This window comes from Rutidosis leptorrhynchoides, chromosome 5 (assembly GCF_046630445.1).
Source record: "Rutidosis leptorrhynchoides isolate AG116_Rl617_1_P2 chromosome 5, CSIRO_AGI_Rlap_v1, whole genome shotgun sequence".
Classification (NCBI taxonomy): Eukaryota; Viridiplantae; Streptophyta; class Magnoliopsida; order Asterales; family Asteraceae; genus Rutidosis; species Rutidosis leptorrhynchoides.
In genome coordinates this window covers 365,663,552-365,683,551 of record NC_092337.1, presented here as the reverse complement: position 1 = coordinate 365,683,551, position 20,000 = coordinate 365,663,552, and the positions used below count along the sequence as shown (strand labels likewise).

General features: G+C 33.8%; 1 pseudogene; it reads right to left on the bottom strand.

The window, feature by feature from the left end:
* LOC139846929 (LEAF RUST 10 DISEASE-RESISTANCE LOCUS RECEPTOR-LIKE PROTEIN KINASE-like 2.4) overlaps nucleotides 1–20,000 on the bottom strand; it is a 38,742-nt pseudogene that overhangs the window by 3,327 nt on the left and 15,415 nt on the right.

Genomic DNA, 20,000 nt, shown 5'->3' with positions numbered 1-20,000 from the left:
CACATGTGAGAACCATCATTTGGCAACTAGCATGAAATATCTCATAAAATTACAAAAATATTAGTAATCATTCATGACTTATTTACATGTAAACAAAATTACACATCCTTTATATCTAATCCATATACCAACGACCAAAAACACCTACAAACACTTTCATTCTTCAATTTTCTTCATCTAATTAATCTCTCTCAAGTTCTATCTTCAAGTTCTAAGTGTTCTTCATAAATTCTATAAGTTCTAGTTTCATAAAATCAAGAATACTTCCAAGTTTGCTAGCTTTTTCGACTTATTTAAACCAATTCTCTATATGATTTAATATTTTCGACATGATAAGCAATGAATTTTGAAACTTTTGAAAATGATTTTTTTATATATAACGGTTGACCACCCTGTTTGTCCAACGATTCACGAACGTCATAACATGTATTATATACATATTTTAATAAATATAAGAGTTTTCGATATATATGGAATCATGCGAATAATATTTATATACGAAATGATTAAAAATTTACTATTAAACGATGCTATTTCAAATTAAAAATTTTACGTATTAAGTCACTTTATTTTTATGATATAATTTTTGTATTTTTTTTTTAAGAAACAAAGTTAAATTAATAATGTACAATTTGTAAAGCACAACGTACAACGTGTAGCTTAAATAGTTAAATTTAAATTAATTCATTTACTATTCACATGAAAACGACATGATAGAAATTATTAATTATAAGTTACATAGAATACCCCTGAAGTATTTAATAAATACGACTTTTTAAAATTTTAAATTCAATTTACGATTATAATATATGTCGACGAGGTACACGATAAAACATTGCGAGCTGTAAAACCAATCCATGCGATCGCATGGGAATTGGTCATGGGAGCCATGCGATCGCATGGTGACAGATCCCAGCAAACATCTATAAATTTCGACGATTTTTGTTCATTTGTAGCACAATTACTCCTTCTGTTATATTATTATTATTATTATTATTATTATTATTATTATTATTATTATTATTATTATTATTATTATTATTATTATTATTATTATTATTATTATTATTACTATTATTATTAAGATTAATATTATTATTAATCTTATTATTATTAGTATTATTAATAATTAGTATTATACATAAAATACTACGACGAGGTTATGAGCGTGTCACTTTCAAAAATGGGTTTTCGAGCGGGATAGAGCTAAGGAAAATATGGGTTATTACTAAGGAGGTTATGGGTATTGTTCAAGGGTTTTGTTTGCAAGTCAAAACTAGTGTTTATCATCTCCGTTACGTCTACGTACTTTCCTACAATATTGAATCTCAATATTGATATGTAAGTACTTATATTTTATCTTTTACATAATAATTGTGTATCCATGTCTAGTGCTCGAGTATATATATATATATTTATACATGCTTGTATGCTAAATTTCGTCGCTAAACAGTTTATAATGAATCACGAATTAAATACATATATTACTGGTAAAAGGTATATGATATACATGTTTTTGGAAAGCTAGCGAAAAATCAATAACTTTTCATTTAGATATCGAATAGTTTCGATGAACGGATTAAAAGATGTAAGCAACTGAATTATGATTGCCGTTAATTGAAATTGCTTTTGAATCTACAATTAAGATTTAAACAACTTGTTTACGAGATTGATAAAATGGATTTTTAAATATTACCAACCGAGTAAATGAATCCTTATATAAGGCACGTCTCGTTTTGTTGAACTAAAGTCAGAATGACTTTTTGAAATGACTTTTGATAAACTTTTGTATGTCGATCTCGAGCATTAGGGTTGTGATACACTATGACCAGACCTAGCTTGATAGACATTTATTGACCAACATATGTTCTCTAGGTTGAGATCTACGATTATTTGATATTCCGGGTTTCGGTCACATTAAGATGAACAACTTTATGTGCTGCTAAGGTGAGTTTCATTTGCTCCCTTTTTAATTGCTTTTGCAATCTATATTTTTGGGCTGAGAATACATGCACTTTATTTTAAACGCAATGGATACAAGTACATACTAAATTCTACACCGAGTTTGAACCGAAAATCCCTTAGCTTTGGTAACTAGTAACTGCCAGTTATAAGAACTGGTGGGCGCGAGTAGTAGTATATGGATCCATAGGGCTTGACATCCCCGTCTGTTCCAGGTATAGAAACCCTAGCCTGAACTATTAAACAGACGTATGCTATTTGAGTTTAGTACACGTTGGTTTGCGTGTATTGTACATGTTGTTTGCATGTATGTTAAAATAGGGGTACTTATTATATAGACGTTAAAGTTTAGTTACCAGGGTGCTCAATCTTGTAGAATATTTTGATAAACGTTTCTGGATGAAACAACTGAAATCTTGTGATCCATCTTTATATACAGATTATGCGAAACATACAAACTATGAACTCACCAACCTTTGTGTTGACACTTGTTAGCATGTTTATTCTCAGGTTCCCTAGAAGTCTTCCGCTGTTTGCTATTATGATATACAAGCTATGTGCATGGAGTCTTACATGGCATATTTTTCAAGAAAACGTTGCATTCACCAATTCATCACCATGTACCTTATTTTGACTGCATTGTCAACGAAAGTACTATTGTAAACTATTATATACGGTGATTGTCTATATGTAGAAATCATCAGATGTCGAAAACCTTTGATTTAAATATACATTTATGGTGTGCCTTTTCAAAAGAATGCAATGTTTACAAAACGTATCATATAGAGGTCAAATACCTCGCAATGAAATCAATGAATGACGTGTTCGTCCATATGGATTTGGAGCGATCGTCACAGTTGGTATCAGAGCTGGTTTAATGCCGTTTATTAGCGGGTTAATCGTAGAGGGGGTTCTCACAGTGTTACCTGTGACGAAGCATTGACTCTTACTCCTCGCGGTCCCTATTAGGGTTGGCTGTACGTTGCCGAGAGGCGGGCCGTAAAATCAGTGTCTGAGGTACGCCCAGTGATCACCAGGCGGTTAGCTGGGAAGGCACTGAGTGGGATGCGTCCCCACTGTCACAGGTGGTATCAGAGCATTGGTCCTAGTGAACCAGGTCTTGCATGAGTGTGTCTAACTGATAGTTGTTAGAATGCATTAGTAAGTCTGGACTTCGACTGTGTCTACATGTCAAAAGTTTTACTTATCATTTCTTGTCAGAAATTACATGCTTATCATTCTTAAGTCTAGACACGTTTAACTGCAATTATTGCATGAATAGTGTGTAGATAAAATTCATATCTCAGCGTATCTACTAATACATAACTTAGCATATCGGATACTGTAAACTTTTCCTGACATCTTCCGAAAATTTCTCCGTGATTTATGGAATTTGGTATTATATATACATATGTAAATTATGTATTGATGAATACCAAACTAAATTCTATAATCTAATTCATATCAAAAATAATCTCCCTAATTATACAAGATGGATCCCGTATCTAGTTCAAATTCCTTAAATTCCGACAGCTATTCCGATATGGATATTCACCTGAACTCCGAAGATAGTGTAACCGGAATGGATCAACCAATTAGCCATCATCTATTCTGGATGAATTGGGGATGGGTTCGTAGCCTCCTCAATCATTGGAGACAAGAAGAAGGTGATCCCTTCCATCCACCACATTGCCCTCTTGGCGAAGAACCTGAAGCACTTACCGGCGAACCTGTTCGTAATACCATTTTCTCTCTCATTTTCAGAGTATCTAGTCATGATTATATACTATCTCACATTCTAAATCTTATTCGTCCGCTCGTCCGAACCGACAATCATCCCGGTGTAGTAGAAGAAGTCAACAAGCTTCGTGCTCGAGTGGTAACTTTAGAGAATATGGTACAAAGGTTACAAGCACCAGCAGCATCACCAGCATCAACAGTACCACCATCATCAACGTCAACAGTATCATTACCACCACCAACAACAACATCCGCATCTGTCATAACCCGTCCTTAACCATAAGAACAAGTTAGATAACGTATGATTTCATTGCGAGGTATTGACCTCTATATGCGACATTTTTAAAAGAACAACTGCATTTATTTTACATTACAAACCATAACTCTTATGATAATACAAGCTTTAGACAATATAAAGATGATTATCATTTAGCGATAATCTTAGACTTACAAACTTTACATGTGATGATAACAATACGATTTCTAGCATATTTTACATTACAACTCCTCGGATATGCAGTTTTATTTTTGACACAAATATGCATACACAAGATCTTGCTTAAATTCAACATGTTGCAGCGGAAGCTTTTAGTTATCACCTGAGAATAGACATGTTTAAAACGTCAACATAAAGTTGGTGAGATATAGGTTTAATGCCGGCAGCGATATAAATATAGACCACAAGATTTCATATGTAAACATTTTAATAAAAATATTCTAAGTGGTTGAGCACTTGATAACCATACTTAACATTTAATCACGTCGCATATTCCCTTTATTATGAAATCTTACTACACCGTACCAAGTGTAGTCATGAAAAGAAGTACTGTGCAACCGTTGAATACTGGTCGTCCAGTCCGGTTGGGGTTGTCAGGCCCGATAGATCTATCAACAGGATTCGCGTTTACAATACCGCTGTAAATAATAGTTACCAAGCTACAGGGAAGTATGCCAGTGGTACAACTCAACGTAGAATATATTTTTCAGTTACTTGTGTCCATAACGTAAAACATAAAATACATGTATTCTCATCCCGAAATATTTAGAGTTTAAAAGTGGTACTATATACTCACTTTTGTCTTGAAGATATGTAATTTCGACTTGGTCTCCGATTGATATCACGAACCTATCCATATATAATATATCAATACCTTTTCTTTTTAAACAATCGTCACATATATATACTTATAATACTTTTAATACTTTTAATAATTCCTTAGTCCGTAGTTAGCAGTCCGATGTTAGTAATTCAATTTTAATGGTTCATATTTAGGTGTTTAATAAATAAATAAAACCCCCATCGAAATAAATAAAAGCCCATCGTATTCGTATTGGTCGGGATTAATCTTGACCCACGGTACCGGTGTTGTCAAATGACGTGTTGCGTACAATCATGGGATCTTATGATTAATCTTCTCGTATTGTTTACGGGTGATCCTGAAATATATAAAATTAAATTATGAGTACATATATATAAAATATCAAGTTATTTTAGAAAGATGTGATTTATTTAATTTTTCTCCAATTATTTTCGTGGCTAAACTAGTTTTGGATATCCGATTTTGTTTTGGTCATAGTTTCTTCGTTACAACTCCGTTTTCGTTGGTTCAACTTGCCACTTCCTTAGATCGAGTCCCTCTTTAAGAATATGAACTGTAAATACCTTAGTTTGTATTCGAAATCACAGGTCATAGGTCAAACTTTGGTGAAACTTATGAAGTTGATCATTTTCCATCATGTAAACAACCTTAAATGATTATTTTTCTAAAAATACTTATACTTTGAGTTAAATCATGAAATTTTTATGTGTTAACATATTCATAAGAAATATAATTTTTCCAGAATATAACCTCCAATTCAAAGTTCAAGATGGTTTTTAATTATCCAACCCAAAACAGCCCCCGGTTGCATTCCGACGTCGTAAATTCAGTTTTTAAGGTGTTCTTTGAAAAACCAAGTTATACCTTGTTAAATTAGCATATATTTATGATATATTACAGGTCTTGAAGTATTTTAAAAGTTATGTTAGAAGGATCTATTTAGTTTGCAAACAAGTTTGAAAACATTCAAACTATGTTCTTGTTGTTAAAATTTTATACCATAAAATAAGATAGCTATATATATATGAATCGAATAAGGTTATGAACAAAGTTACTACCTCAAGTTACTTGGACAAGATTTCTATAAAATAGAAGTAAAAACCTAGAACCAAAAGAGTGATGAAATTGGATGAAAGATTGGAAGTAAACTTGTGTTCTTGGAAGGATTCTTGAAGTGTTTTTGTAAGGGTTTTCTTATGATGATTAAGTGATGTTTTTGGAACTAGATCTTCATGGTTGTGAGCTGAGATGGTTAAGGGGTTTAAGGCTCATGAAAGTGTGTGTGTTTAGCTAGAAAATGGAAGTGAAAATGAATCAAAATGGAGTACTCCTTGCCCTTTAAAAAAACGTGAATGGGGGGAGACAAAGACAAGTTTTCCTTTTGTTATTTTGTATGACATTCAATGCTAGCATCCAATTTCTAATTACCTTATACATAAGGCATGAACAAGGTCTGGTTGGTGGTGATTTGATGTGTATATACCAATAGTAAATACGTATAGAAGCTAGGTATGATACGGGTACATATACCCTAGATATACGTATAGAAATCTTTAAGAAAACGGAACGAGGATTCAAATATAGCTATCTTTTGTGAATATAATTATATTGTTTTATGTATTTAAGTCCTTAAAAGTGATTAAATACATTACATATACGATATATGTATAAACATTATAGGTCATAAGTATTTATGTCAAATAACGTTACGTATGGTTATCGTTTTGAAAACTTAAGTTAGTAGTTTCAAAATATACTTATAACTTATTGTTATTAATACAAAATGAGGTATTAAAACATCCTTAGATCATGTTAAATATGTATATATACATATATATACATAAACGTATAATTATCATATGTTATATAGTTCGTGATATCATCGGTCAAACTAGACGGTCAAACGTTGTGTAAAAACTCATTTCAAAAACGTAAATCTCAACAATTTGGATTGCTTATCATGTTGGTAAGGTTTAATTTATGTAAATATTAATCTTATAAGTATAGAACGATCGAAAAAGTGCGGGTCATTGCAGTACCTACCCGTTAAATAAATTTCGTCCCGAAATTTTAAAATTGTACCTATTTTGCGTCATCGAGAAACAAGTGTGGATACTTTTGTTTCATCTGATCCTCTCGTTCCCAAGTAAACTCAGGACCTCTTCGAGCATTCCAACGAACCTTAACGATCGGTATGTTGCTCTGCTTGAGCTGTTTAACTTCACGGTCCATGATTTCGACTGGTTCTTCTACGAATTGTAATTTCTCGTCAACTTGGATTTCTTCTAGAGGAATGGTGAGGTCTTCCTTTGCAAGACACTTCTTAAGGTTCGAGACGTGAAATGTATTATGTACTCCGGCGCGTTGTTGTGGTAACTCGAGTCGATAAGCTACCGGTCCAATGCGTTCGATGATCTTGAACGGGCCTACATATCTTGGGTTCAGTTTACCCCTTTTTCCAAAACGTATTACACCTTTCCAAGGTGACACCTTTAGCATAACTATGTCACCGATCTGAAACTCTAATGGTTTCCTTCGGATATCGGCGTAGCTCTTTTGGCGACTACGGGCCGTTCTCAATCTCTCCTTGATTTGTACTATCTTCTCAGTCGTTTCGTGTATGATCTCGGGACCAGTTAATTGTCGATCTCCTACTTCATTCCAACAAATAGGAGATCTAAACTTCCTTTCGTACAATGCTTCGAATGGTGCAGCTTTAATGCTCGCATGATAACTATTATTATACGAGAATTCTGCTAATGGTAGATATTTATCCCATCCGTTTCCAAAATCGATCACACATGCCCTGAGCATGTCTTCAAGAGTCTGAATCGTTCTTTCACTCTGCCCGTCGGTTTGCGGATGATATGCGGTGCTCATATCCAAACGAGTTCCTAGGGCCTCCTGTAGTGATTGCCAGAACTTTGAGGTAAATCTACTATCACGATCGAATATAATGGAAATAGGTATTCCATGCCTTGAAACTATTTCCTTTATATATAATCGTAATAATTTTTCCATTCTATCCGTTTCCTTTATAGGCAAGAAATGTGCAAATTTGGTAAGACGATCAACAATTACCCAAATGGTGTCGTATCCCCAGGCAGTCTTTGGTAACTTCGTGATGAAATCCATGGTAATACCATCCCATTTCCATTCTGGGATTTCTGGTTGTTGAAGTAACCCTGACGGCTTTTGGTGTTCTGCTTTGACTTTGGAACAAGTTAAACACTCCCCAACATATGTTGCAACGTCTGTCTTTAAATTAGGCCACCAATAATGTGTCTTAAGATCTTGGTACATCTTTCCAACTCCAGGATGTATCGAGTATCTTGTCTTATGTGCCTCATTCAATATCAACTTCCTTAATCCACCCAACTTTGGTACCCAAATACGGTTTGCAAAATATCGAATTCCGTCTTCCCGTATAACGAGTTGCTTCTCATACTTCTTCATTATTTCATTTCCTATATTTTCTTTAGTAAGTACTTCTCGTTGAACTTCTTTGATTTGTGAGTTGAGATTCATGCGAATTTTTATGTTCATCGCTCGTACTCGAATTGGTTCTCGTTCCTTTCTGCTTAGTGCGTCAGCCACCACATTCGCTTTCCCAGGATGATAACGAATTTCACAATCATTTTCGTTTATTAACTCGACCCACCTACGTTGCCTCATGTTCAGCTGTTTCTGATCAAAAATATGTTGAAGGCTTTTATGATCAGTAAACACAGTGCATTTAACCCCATACAAGTAGTGTCTCCATATCTTCAATGCAAACACAACTGCTCCCAGTTCTAGATCATGTGTCGTATAATTCCGCTCGTGAATCTTCAATTGTCGGGATGCGTATGCAATAACTTTCTTCCGTTGCATAAGAACGCAACCAAAACCTTGTCGCGAAGTGTCACAATATATTTCAAAATCATCGTTCCCTTCTGGTAACGATAAAATAGGCACCGTAGTTAACTTCTTCTTTAGTAATTGAAATGTACTCTCCTGCTCAGAGGTCCATTCATATTTCTTCCCTTTTTGCGTTAACGCTGTCAACGGCTTAGCTATTCGGGAAAAATCTTGAATAAACCTTCTATAATAACCGGCTAAACCCAAAAATTGGCGTATCTGCGTTGGTGTCTTAGGAGTCTCCCATTTTTCGATGGCTTCAATTTTTGCTGGATCAACCTGAATTCCTTTGCTACTAACAACGTGGCCAAGAAATTGCACTTCTTTCAACCAGAAAGCACATTTAGAAAATTTAGCATATAGCTGTTCTTTTATCAACAACTCTAATATCAACCTTAAATGCTGCTCATGCTCTTGCTCACTCTTGGAATAGATAAGAATATCATCAATGAAAACGATAACAAACTTATCTAAATACGGACTACAAACTCGATTCATGAGGTCCATGAATACAGCTGGCGCATTTGTCAACCCAAACGGCATGACCAAAAATTCGTAATGACCATAACGTGTCCGAAAAGCAGTTTTCGGAATGTCCTCTTCTTTGACGCGTAGTTGATGATAGCCCGATCTTAGGTCGATTTTCGAATAAACACATGATCCTTGCAATTGATCAAATAAGTCATCAATTCTTGGTAGTGGATACCGATTCTTGATAGTTAACTTATTTAATTCACGATAATCTATACACATCCTAAAAGATCCATCTTTCTTCTTAACAAATAAAATTGGAGCTCCCCACGGTGAAGTACTTGGTCGTATGAATCCACGATCCAGTAATTCTTTTAACTGATCTTGAAGTTCTTTTAACTCGGACGGTGCAAGTCTATATGGAGCACGAGCCACTGGTGCAGCTCCTGGTACTAAATCTATTTGAAATTCCACAGATCTAAATGGAGGTAATCCCGGCAACTCTTCCGGAAAAACTTCAGGAAAATCTCTTGCCACAGGCACGTCGTTGATGCACTTCTCTTTTTCTTTCTTTTCGACTTTATTAACATGTGCTAGAATAGCATAACATCCCTTTTCTAAACACTTCTTGGCTTTCAAACAACTAATGAGTTTTAGCTTTGAATTACCATTCTCTCCATAAATCATCACCGGCATTTTATCCTTACCAGGAATGCGAATTGCCTTCTTGGCACACACAACTTCAGCTCCTACTTTGGACATCTAATCCATGCCGACTATTACATCAGAACTTCCTAATTCTACGGGTATCAAGTCAATTTTAAATGTTTCTCCGGCTAAATTTATTTCACAATCACGACAAATTTTATCGGCTTTAATTAGTTTACCATTAGCTAACTCAATCATGTACTTAGCATCTAGAGGTAATGATGAACAATTTAATTTAGTGTAAAAATTTCTACACACGTAACTTCTATCGGCTCCAGTATCAAATATAATAGATGCTGATAAGTTATTAATGGTAAACGTACCCGTAACAAGCTCCGGGTCTTCACGTGCCTCTCTAGCATTAATAATAAATGCTCTCCCACGTGCAGGTCCGATATTCTTCTCTGGATTCGGGCACTGGCTCTTATAGTGACCTTGTTTTCCACACCCAAAACAAGTAACGGTAGCCAAAGCAGTTCTATTTGCATTGGTGGCAGGAGTCTTGGTACCATTTGTATTTGTAACGAGAGCCCTACAATCTTCAACAAGATGACCCTTTCGATTACATTTGTTGCATACCACATTACAGTAACCAGAGTGATGTTTGTGGCATCAGTTGCATAAAGGATTTTGTCCTTTGTAACCAAAGCTTAAACCACTACCCGCACCTCGCGTGATTTCTTGTTTCTTAAAAGATTGTTGTTGGTTACCTCGATCATAATTTCCATTCCACTTTCTTTTGTTACCTGATACCTTCACATCTGTATTGGATGCTTTCTTATCCATGATGACCTGATCCATTAGCTCGTTTGCCATGGTTATAGCTTCATGAATTGAAAGGATCCGAAACTAATCATCCGGACGTTGTCCATATTGATTACAAACGAATTACAATAGTTGATAACATTGCGAGGTACTTGCCCTCTATATGATACATCTTACAAACGTTGCATTTATTCTTAAAAGGCAATCTATAGTTACATCCATAATTGACATATTCGCCTGACATTTCATAATATTCAAATGACCTAAACCGCCATTTACTTAATAATAGTCTCTATGAACTTCAATGACTCGAATGCAACGCCTTATGATATAAGTCCTTAATGGCCTCAAGTAGTATCCTTAGTACGAGATAATGCACAGCGGAAGACTTAATTCATACCTGAGAATAACATGCTTTAAAATGTCAACATAAAGTTGGTGAGATATAGGTTTAATGTCGACAGCGATATAAATATAGACCACAAGATTTCATATATAAACATTTTAATAAAAATATTCTAAGTGGTTGAGCACTTGGTAACCATACTTAACAATTAATCACGTCGCATATTCCCTTTAATATGAAATCTTACTACACTGTACCAAGTGTAGTCACGAAACGAAGTACTGTGCAACCGTTGAATACTGGTCGTCCAGTCCGGTTGGGGTTGTCAGGCCCGATAGATCTATCAACAGGATTCGCGTTTACAATACCGCTGTAAATATTAGTTACCAAGCTACAGGGAAGTATGCCAGTGGTACAACTCAACGTAGAATATATTTTTCAGTTACTTGTGTCCATAACGTAAAACATAAAATACATGTATTCTCATCCCGAAATATTTAGAGTTTAAAAGTGGGACTATATACTCACTTTCGTCTTGAAGATATATATAATTTGACTTGGTCTCCAGTTGATATCACGAACCTATCCATATATAATATATCAATACCTTTTCTTTTTAAACAAACGTCACATATATATACTTGTTATACTTTTAATACTTTGAATAATTCCTTAGTCCGTAGTTAGCAGCTCGTTGTTAGTAATTCAATTTTAATGGTTCATTTTTAGATGTTTAATATACCCGCAATGAAATAAATAAAACCCCCAACAAAATAAATAAAACCCCATCGTATATGTATTGGTCGAGATTAATCTTGACCCACGGTACCGGTGTTGTCAAATGACGTGTTGCGTACAAACATGGGATCTTATGATTAATCTTCTCGTGTTGTTTACGGGTGATCCTGAACCATATAAAATTGAATTATAAGTACATATATATAAAATATCATGTTATCTTAGAAATATGTGATTTATTTAATTTTTCCCAATTAATCCCGAAGTTAAACAAGTCTAGGATAACCAATTTTGTTTCGGTCATAGTTTCTTCGTTACAAATCCGTTTTCGTTGATTCAACTTGTCATCTCCTTGGATCGAGTCCCTCTTTAAGACTATGAACTGAAAATACCTTGGTTTGTATTCAAAATCACACGGCATAGGTGAAACTTTAGTGAAACTTATGAAGTTAAACATTTTTGTTACAAAAAAATAACACTTAATGACCATTTTTCTAAAAATACTTATACTTTGAATTAAATCATGAAATTTTTATGTGTTATCATATTCATAGTAAAAATCATTTTTCCAGAAAATAAACCTCCAATTCAAAGTTTAAGATAGTTTTTAATTATCCAACCCAAAACAGCCCCCGGTTGCACTCCGACGTCGTAAATTCAGTTTTTAAGGTGTTCTTTGAAAAACCAAGTTATACCTTGTTAAATTAGCATATATTTATGATATATTACAGGTCTTGAAGTATTTTAAAAGTTAAGTTAGAAGGATCTATTTAGTTTGCAAACAAGTTTGAAAACTTTCAAACTATGTTCTTGTTGTTAAAATTGTATACCACAAAATATGATAGCTATATATATATATATGAATCGAATAAGGTTATGAACATAGATACTACCTCAAGTTCCTTGGACAAGGTTGCTGTAAAAGAGGAGTAAAAAGCTAGAACCAAAAGGGTGATGAAATTGGATGAAAGATTGGAAGTAAGTTTGTGTTCTTGGAAGAATTTCTTGAAGTGTTTTTGTATGGTTTTCTTATGGTGTTTAAGTAAGGTTTTTGAAGCTAAATGATGGGGAAAATGCTTGGAGATGATCAAGTATGAAGTTAAGAGTATTTTGAGAGAGAAATGGAAGTGTAAGTATGAGAAAATGGGGTGAAGAAATGGTGTGCATGCATAAAAACGTTTTTAGGTTATAAAGGAAAAAAAAATACCTAACTTTGTTTTCTTGCTAAATAATTCATGCTACTTGACAAATGGTTGGTTCCACATGTTTCTTAATCATTTAAGGCTGCTAAGGAGCAGATTTTTATTGGTATATACCAATAGTAAATACATCTAGAAGCTGCATATGATACGGGTACATATACCCTAGGTATACGTATAGAAATCTTTGAGAAAACGGAACGAGGATTCAAATATAGCTATCTTTTGTAAATATACTTATATTGTTTTATGTATTTAAGTCTTTAAAAGTGATTAAATACATTACTTATACGATATATGTATAAACATTATAGGTCATAAGTATTTAAGTCAAATAACGTTACGTATGGTTATCGTTTTGAAAACTTAAGTTAGTAGTTTCAAAATATACTTATAACTTATTGTTATTAATACAAAATGAGATATTAAAACATTCTTAGATCATGTTAAATATGTATATATACATATATATACACAAACGTATAATTATCATATATTGTATAGTTCGTGATATCATCGGTCAAACTAGACGGTCAAACGTTGTGTAAAACTCTTTTCGAAAACATAAGTCTCAACAATTTGGATTGCTTATCATGTTGGTAAGGTTTAATTTATGTAAATATTAATCTTATGAGTATAGAACGATCGAAAAAGTGCGGGTCAACTTTAGGGTTTTTGCTTATCGTGTCGGAACCATATAGAGATTAGAGTTTAAATTTGGTCGGAAATTTCCGGGTCGTTACAGTACCCACCCGTTAAAGAAATTTCATCCTCGAAATTTGGTAGAGGTTGTCATAAATAACAATAGGAATGTTTTCATGACGAATATGTGGTAATAATTAAATTTTATCATTATTGAAAGATTTAGATAAAACGATTCGGTTATGTGAGACGCACGAGCGAAGCTATCACAAAAGAGTGAAATGAGTAAATATAGAATTGTTGTAACCGATGACGTGATTATGATCGATTTCCGGGATTTAAGGGTTTTAAAGAAAATCTTATGTAATAAGATTTAGTTTTGCGGCGATCAGGATCTTCTTTGATTTAACGCGGCAATCTGTTTTGATTTCTTTGTCGAATATTTCACTATAAATTTACCTCCTTCCCTTTCTTTCTTCCCACATCTTCTATTCTTTCTCTTTAGTTCCTACTTTAAGACATTCGCTAATATGCTCCATCCCATTCTAATCCTTGTTATATTTCTAACTTTCATATCTTTCATTCTTCTTTTTCATCTATCACCAGAAGAATCTATTCTCTTTTATCCTTTCCTTGGAATTATAATGTTTTTAATTCTCCCGTGCCTTTACGTTGCAATACGTATTGATATGCACGGTTTGTAGTTTCGGGGTTGTTGTTAGGTTTTATACCTTCCCTTATATTTCGATGTTCCTACTCCCGTCCCTTAAAATCATTGTCATCCACAGTTAATGCTCTCTCTTATTTGCTGTGGTTTATGTTCCTATTTCTATTCTGAGGTTTTGTCCCTTCGTTTCTTCTTTCCGTCCTCGAGCCAAGCGAACAATGGTCCGAAATTCGTAGGTAGGAAATTTGGAATGAACCTAGCTATTGGTTTTAGAATGAAATTGTAATGACACGATCTTGATTCGTTAAATTACTCGAATATTCCGGAAAAATAGAACTATCAAGGCGATACGTTCTAATATGTTTGGAGACTTGATAGAATGTAAGAGCCGTGTAACATGGCACATGATGACGGTACTGTGAATCATCACATTCCATTAGAAACTTAACATGACTTACTGTAATATAATAAAGTTGATCAAGTTTCATTATATTATACTAATTCATGCATCAGTTCCCAACACTACTTCAAATCATTTATATTTTAATCTCGGAGGTTTCAGAATTTAGAAATTAACACAGTTTCTTTTATATTGTAACGCAGATGTTATGGAGTGATAAATGATCGCAGATAGGAATAGTTGTAAAAATATCTCCAGAAATATGAAAAATATGTATAACGAATGATATGAAGATATCTTATAATATCTAAGATAAGATGATGATGAAAAATATCATCCGGGCAAGATTTTGAATAAAGAGTAGGGTTCTTACTGACGGTTTCAGGAGGTACGGAATCGTTTGTATTCTTTGAGAGCAGGTTCAGTCCCTGTGATTTATCCACAGCCTCTTTCATACTTTGCTTCATCCGTTTTCTAGTTCCAAACTTTTTTTTTTTCAGCTTTACCACCTTACTATTCTTTGTCATCAAACTTTTGACCGTTAAAGTCGTTTACAGTTTTTGCTGCTTCGTTAGCATTTCAAGAACTATTTCATAGTCCCGGGTGTTTTTTAGAAACTTCACGTTCAGATTATGAAATTCTTAGGGATAGACATTATAGATATGATGGAAGAAGTTCCGCGAGATTTTCAAAATAATGATTGTTGATTTCGCCAAAAGGATAACGATCTGCTGGTGCACCTGTTGATGTTGTCGAGGGATATAAAAGGTTTTCCGGTAATGACGGCGAAAGGACAAGGTATAAATATCATGATTATAATAGAAATAATCTCACTGAAAAGTCGAAGTGGAGTTGTGACAAAATTAGCTTCTTGAAAAGGAATTGTAGGGTTGTTCTTGCTAATAAATGGCAAAGGATTCAATACGTTATGTGTTAAATTATGAATTTGGGTTCGAGAGTTCTTCAGGTGTATAACTGTATGTATAAATCTTCATTCCGTAGGCGAGGTGCGGCGGGTTCAACTTCTCGGTCGAGGTGTTTTCAGGAATCATGAAAGGATTTGAATGCGAATTGTAATCGTCAAGTTACGAATGAGGTTTAAGATAAAATCAAGTGGCAAGCTTGAAGAATTGTTTAGCTTCATATGTTACAATCAACATTTTAATTCATTTTAATTGTCCAGAGTTAGCCGGAACAGTTAGCGTGGAATCCTTAATAGATTTTTAATTAGTTAAATCGTGTGTTTCTAACAAATTTTTTTTTTTTATTTTGTCCAATGTTTTCTTCTTTATGCCACTTGTTGGATTCTGGTAGGTCAAAATCCGAATATGAAATTTGATTGAAAATGGTTATTCTGGGGTGAGCGGATACAAATATCGGTGGTTGTAAGTAAGATAATAGAAAACCGTTGAATCAGATTCAAGAATGTATAATATAACTTATTAATGTGAATTCTAAATATTCCTCGGGTACTACCCACCCGTTAAAATATTTTCATCATTAATAGTTTGTACGAAGGAATTTTTAATTACTATCTTTATGAAAATATACTTGCATATATATTTTCTTCAGAGATAATCATAGATTTAATGAGTCAATAAGATATTAAACTCATTTGATTTATCGTTAATTCTAGATTACATAATCTCTAAGACTTTAGAAATTACATAATCGTCATACGATACGTAAAGCGAAGATAATCGATGTAGAACGATATATAGAACGAAGATCATACTCGAAGTACAGATATTGAGTCGTGTGATGTTGATATTCGAGATACAGATTGTGATGTTGAGATTTAAGGCGCGGTTGTGTTTGGGGTGATAAAGGTACTGTCGGCGTTGACGATGGTAGTACGGATTATGCTGCTGGTGCTGCTGTTGGTGTTTGTAACCTTCGCACCATATTCTCCAAAATCACTACCCGAGCACGGAGTTCGTTGACTTCTTCTATTATACCGGGATGATTGACGGTTAGAACGAGCGAATGAACAAGATTTGAAATATGGGATAGTATGTAATCATGACGAGATACTCTAGAAATGAGCGAGAAAATGGTGTTTCGAATAGGTTCGCCGGTAAGTGCTTCAGGTTCATCGTTAAGAGGACAATTTGGTGGATGGAATGGATCACCTTCTTCTTGCCTCCAGAAATTTAGTATATTACGAACCCATCCCCAATTCATCCAGAATAGATGATGGGAAATTGGTTGATCCATTCCGGTAACGCTGTTCTCGGAGCTCGAATGGAAATCCATATCGGCGAAGCTATCGAAGTCGGAGGAATTTGAGCTGGATGAAGAATCCATCTTGTATGGTCGGAGAAATGAATTTTTGGTTTGGAATAGATTATAGGAGTTGGGTTTGGTACTCTTCAATACATAATTTACATATGTATATATAATATCAAAATCCCATGAATTACGGAGAATCTTTGAAATACGTCAGGCAATGTCTATAGTAACAGATACGCTAGGATATGAATTTTGTCTATACATTATCGATGCACTAAATGCAGTAAGACGTGTCTAGACTTAAGAATGATAAGCAGGCAGTTCCCTAAGGATGATAAGCAGATGATTTCCGACTAGGATTGATAAGCAAAACTTTTGACAGGCAGACACGGTCGAAGTCCAGACTCACTTAATGTATCCTAACAACTACTAGTTAGACACACTAATGCAAGGCCTGGTTCGCTAAGACCAACGCTCTGATACCAACTGAAAGGATCCGAAACTAATCATCCGGACGTTGTCCATATTGATTACAAACGAATTACAATAGTTGATAACATTGCGAGGTACTTGCCCTCTATATGATACATCTTACAAACGTTGCATTTATTCTTAAAAGGCAATCTATAGTTACATCCATAATTGACATATTCGCCTGACATTTCATAATATTCAAATGACCTAAACCGCCATTTACTTAATAATAGTCTCTATGAACTTCAATGACTCGAATGCAACGCCTTATGATATAAGTCCTTAATGGCCTCAAGTAGTATCCTTAGTACGAGATAATGCACAGCGGAAGACTTAATTCATACCTGAGAATAACATGCTTTAAAATGTCAACATAAAGTTGGTGAGATATAGGTTTAATGTCGACAGCGATATAAATATAGACCACAAGATTTCATATATAAACATTTTAATAAAAATATTCTAAGTGGTTGAGCACTTGGTAACCATACTTAACAATTAATCACGTCGCATATTCCCTTTAATATGAAATCTTACTACACTGTACCAAGTGTAGTCACGAAACGAAGTACTGTGCAACCATTGAATACTGGTCGTCCAGTCCGGTTGGGGTTGTCAGGCCCGATAGATCTATCAACAGGATTCGCGTTTACAATACCGCTGTAAATATTAGTTACCAAGCTACAGGGAAGTATGCCAGTGGTACAACTCAACGTAGAATATATTTTTCAGTTACTTGTGTCCATAACGTAAAACATAAAATACATGTATTCTCATCCCGAAATATTTAGAGTTTAAAAGTGGGACTATATACTCACTTTCGTCTTGAAGATATATATAATTTGACTTGGTCTCCAGTTGATATCACGAACCTATCCATATATAATATATCAATACCTTTTCTTTTTAAACAAACGTCACATATATATACTTGTTATACTTTTAATACTTTGAATAATTCCTTAGTCCGTAGTTAGCAGCTCGTTGTTAGTAATTCAATTTTAATGGTTCATTTTTAGATGTTTAATATACCCGCAATGAAATAAATAAAACCCCCAACAAAATAAATAAAACCCCATCGTATATGTATTGGTCGAGATTAATCTTGACCCACGGTACCGGTGTTGTCAAATGACGTGTTGCGTACAAACATGGGATCTTATGATTAATCTTCTCGTGTTGTTTACGGGTGATCCTGAACCATATAAAATTGAATTATAAGTACATATATATAAAATATCATGTTATCTTAGAAATATGTGATTTATTTAATTTTTCCCAATTAATCCCGAAGTTAAACAAGTCTAGGATAACCAATTTTGTTTCGGTCATAGTTTCTTCGTTACAAATCCGTTTTCGTTGATTCAACTTGCCATCTCCTTGGATCGAGTCCCTCTTTAAGACTATGAACTGAAAATACCTTGGTTTGTATTCAAAATCACACGGCATAGGTGAAACTTTAGTGAAACTTATGAAGTTAAACATTTTTGTTACAAAAAAATAACACTTAATGACCATTTTTCTAAAAATACTTATACTTTGAATTAAATCATGAAATTTTTATGTGTTATCATATTCATAGTAAAAATCATTTTTCCAGAAAATAAACCTCCAATTCAAAGTTTAAGATAGTTTTTAATTATCCAACCCAAAACAGCCCCCGGTTGCACTCCGACGTCGTAAATTCAGTTTTTAAGGTGTTCTTTGAAAAACCAAGTTATACCTTGTTAAATTAGCATATATTTATGATATATTACAGGTCTTGAAGTATTTTAAAAGTTAAGTTAGAAGGATCTATTTAGTTTGCAAACAAGTTTGAAAACTTTCAAACTATGTTCTTGTTGTTAAAATTGTATACCACAAAATATGATAGCTATATATATATATATGAATCGAATAAGGTTATGAACATAGATACTACCTCAAGTTCCTTGGACAAGGTTGCTGTAAAAGAGGAGTAAAAAGCTAGAACCAAAAGGGTGATGAAATTGGATGAAAGATTGGAAGTAAGTTTGTGTTCTTGGAAGAATTTCTTGAAGTGTTTTTGTATGGTTTTCTTATGGTGTTTAAGTAAGGTTTTTGAAGCTAAATGATGGGGAAAATGCTTGGAGATGATCAAGTATGAAGTTAAGAGTATTTTGAGAGAGAAATGGAAGTGTAAGTATGAGAAAATGGGGTGAAGAAATGGTGTGCATGCATAAAAACGTTTTTAGGTTATAAAGGAAAAAAAAATACCTAACTTTGTTTTCTTGCTAAATAATTCATGCTACTTGACAAATGGTTGGTTCCACATGTTTCTTAATCATTTAAGGCTGCTAAGGAGCAGATTTTTATTGGTATATACCAATAGTAAATACATCTAGAAGCTGCATATGATACGGGTACATATACCCTAGGTATACGTATAGAAATCTTTGAGAAAACGGAACGAGGATTCAAATATAGCTATCTTTTGTAAATATACTTATATTGTTTTATGTATTTAAGTCTTTAAAAGTGATTAAATACATTACTTATACGATATATGTATAAACATTATAGGTCATAAGTATTTAAGTCAAATAACGTTACGTATGGTTATCGTTTTGAAAACTTAAGTTAGTAGTTTCAAAATATACTTATAACTTATTGTTATTAATACAAAATGAGATATTAA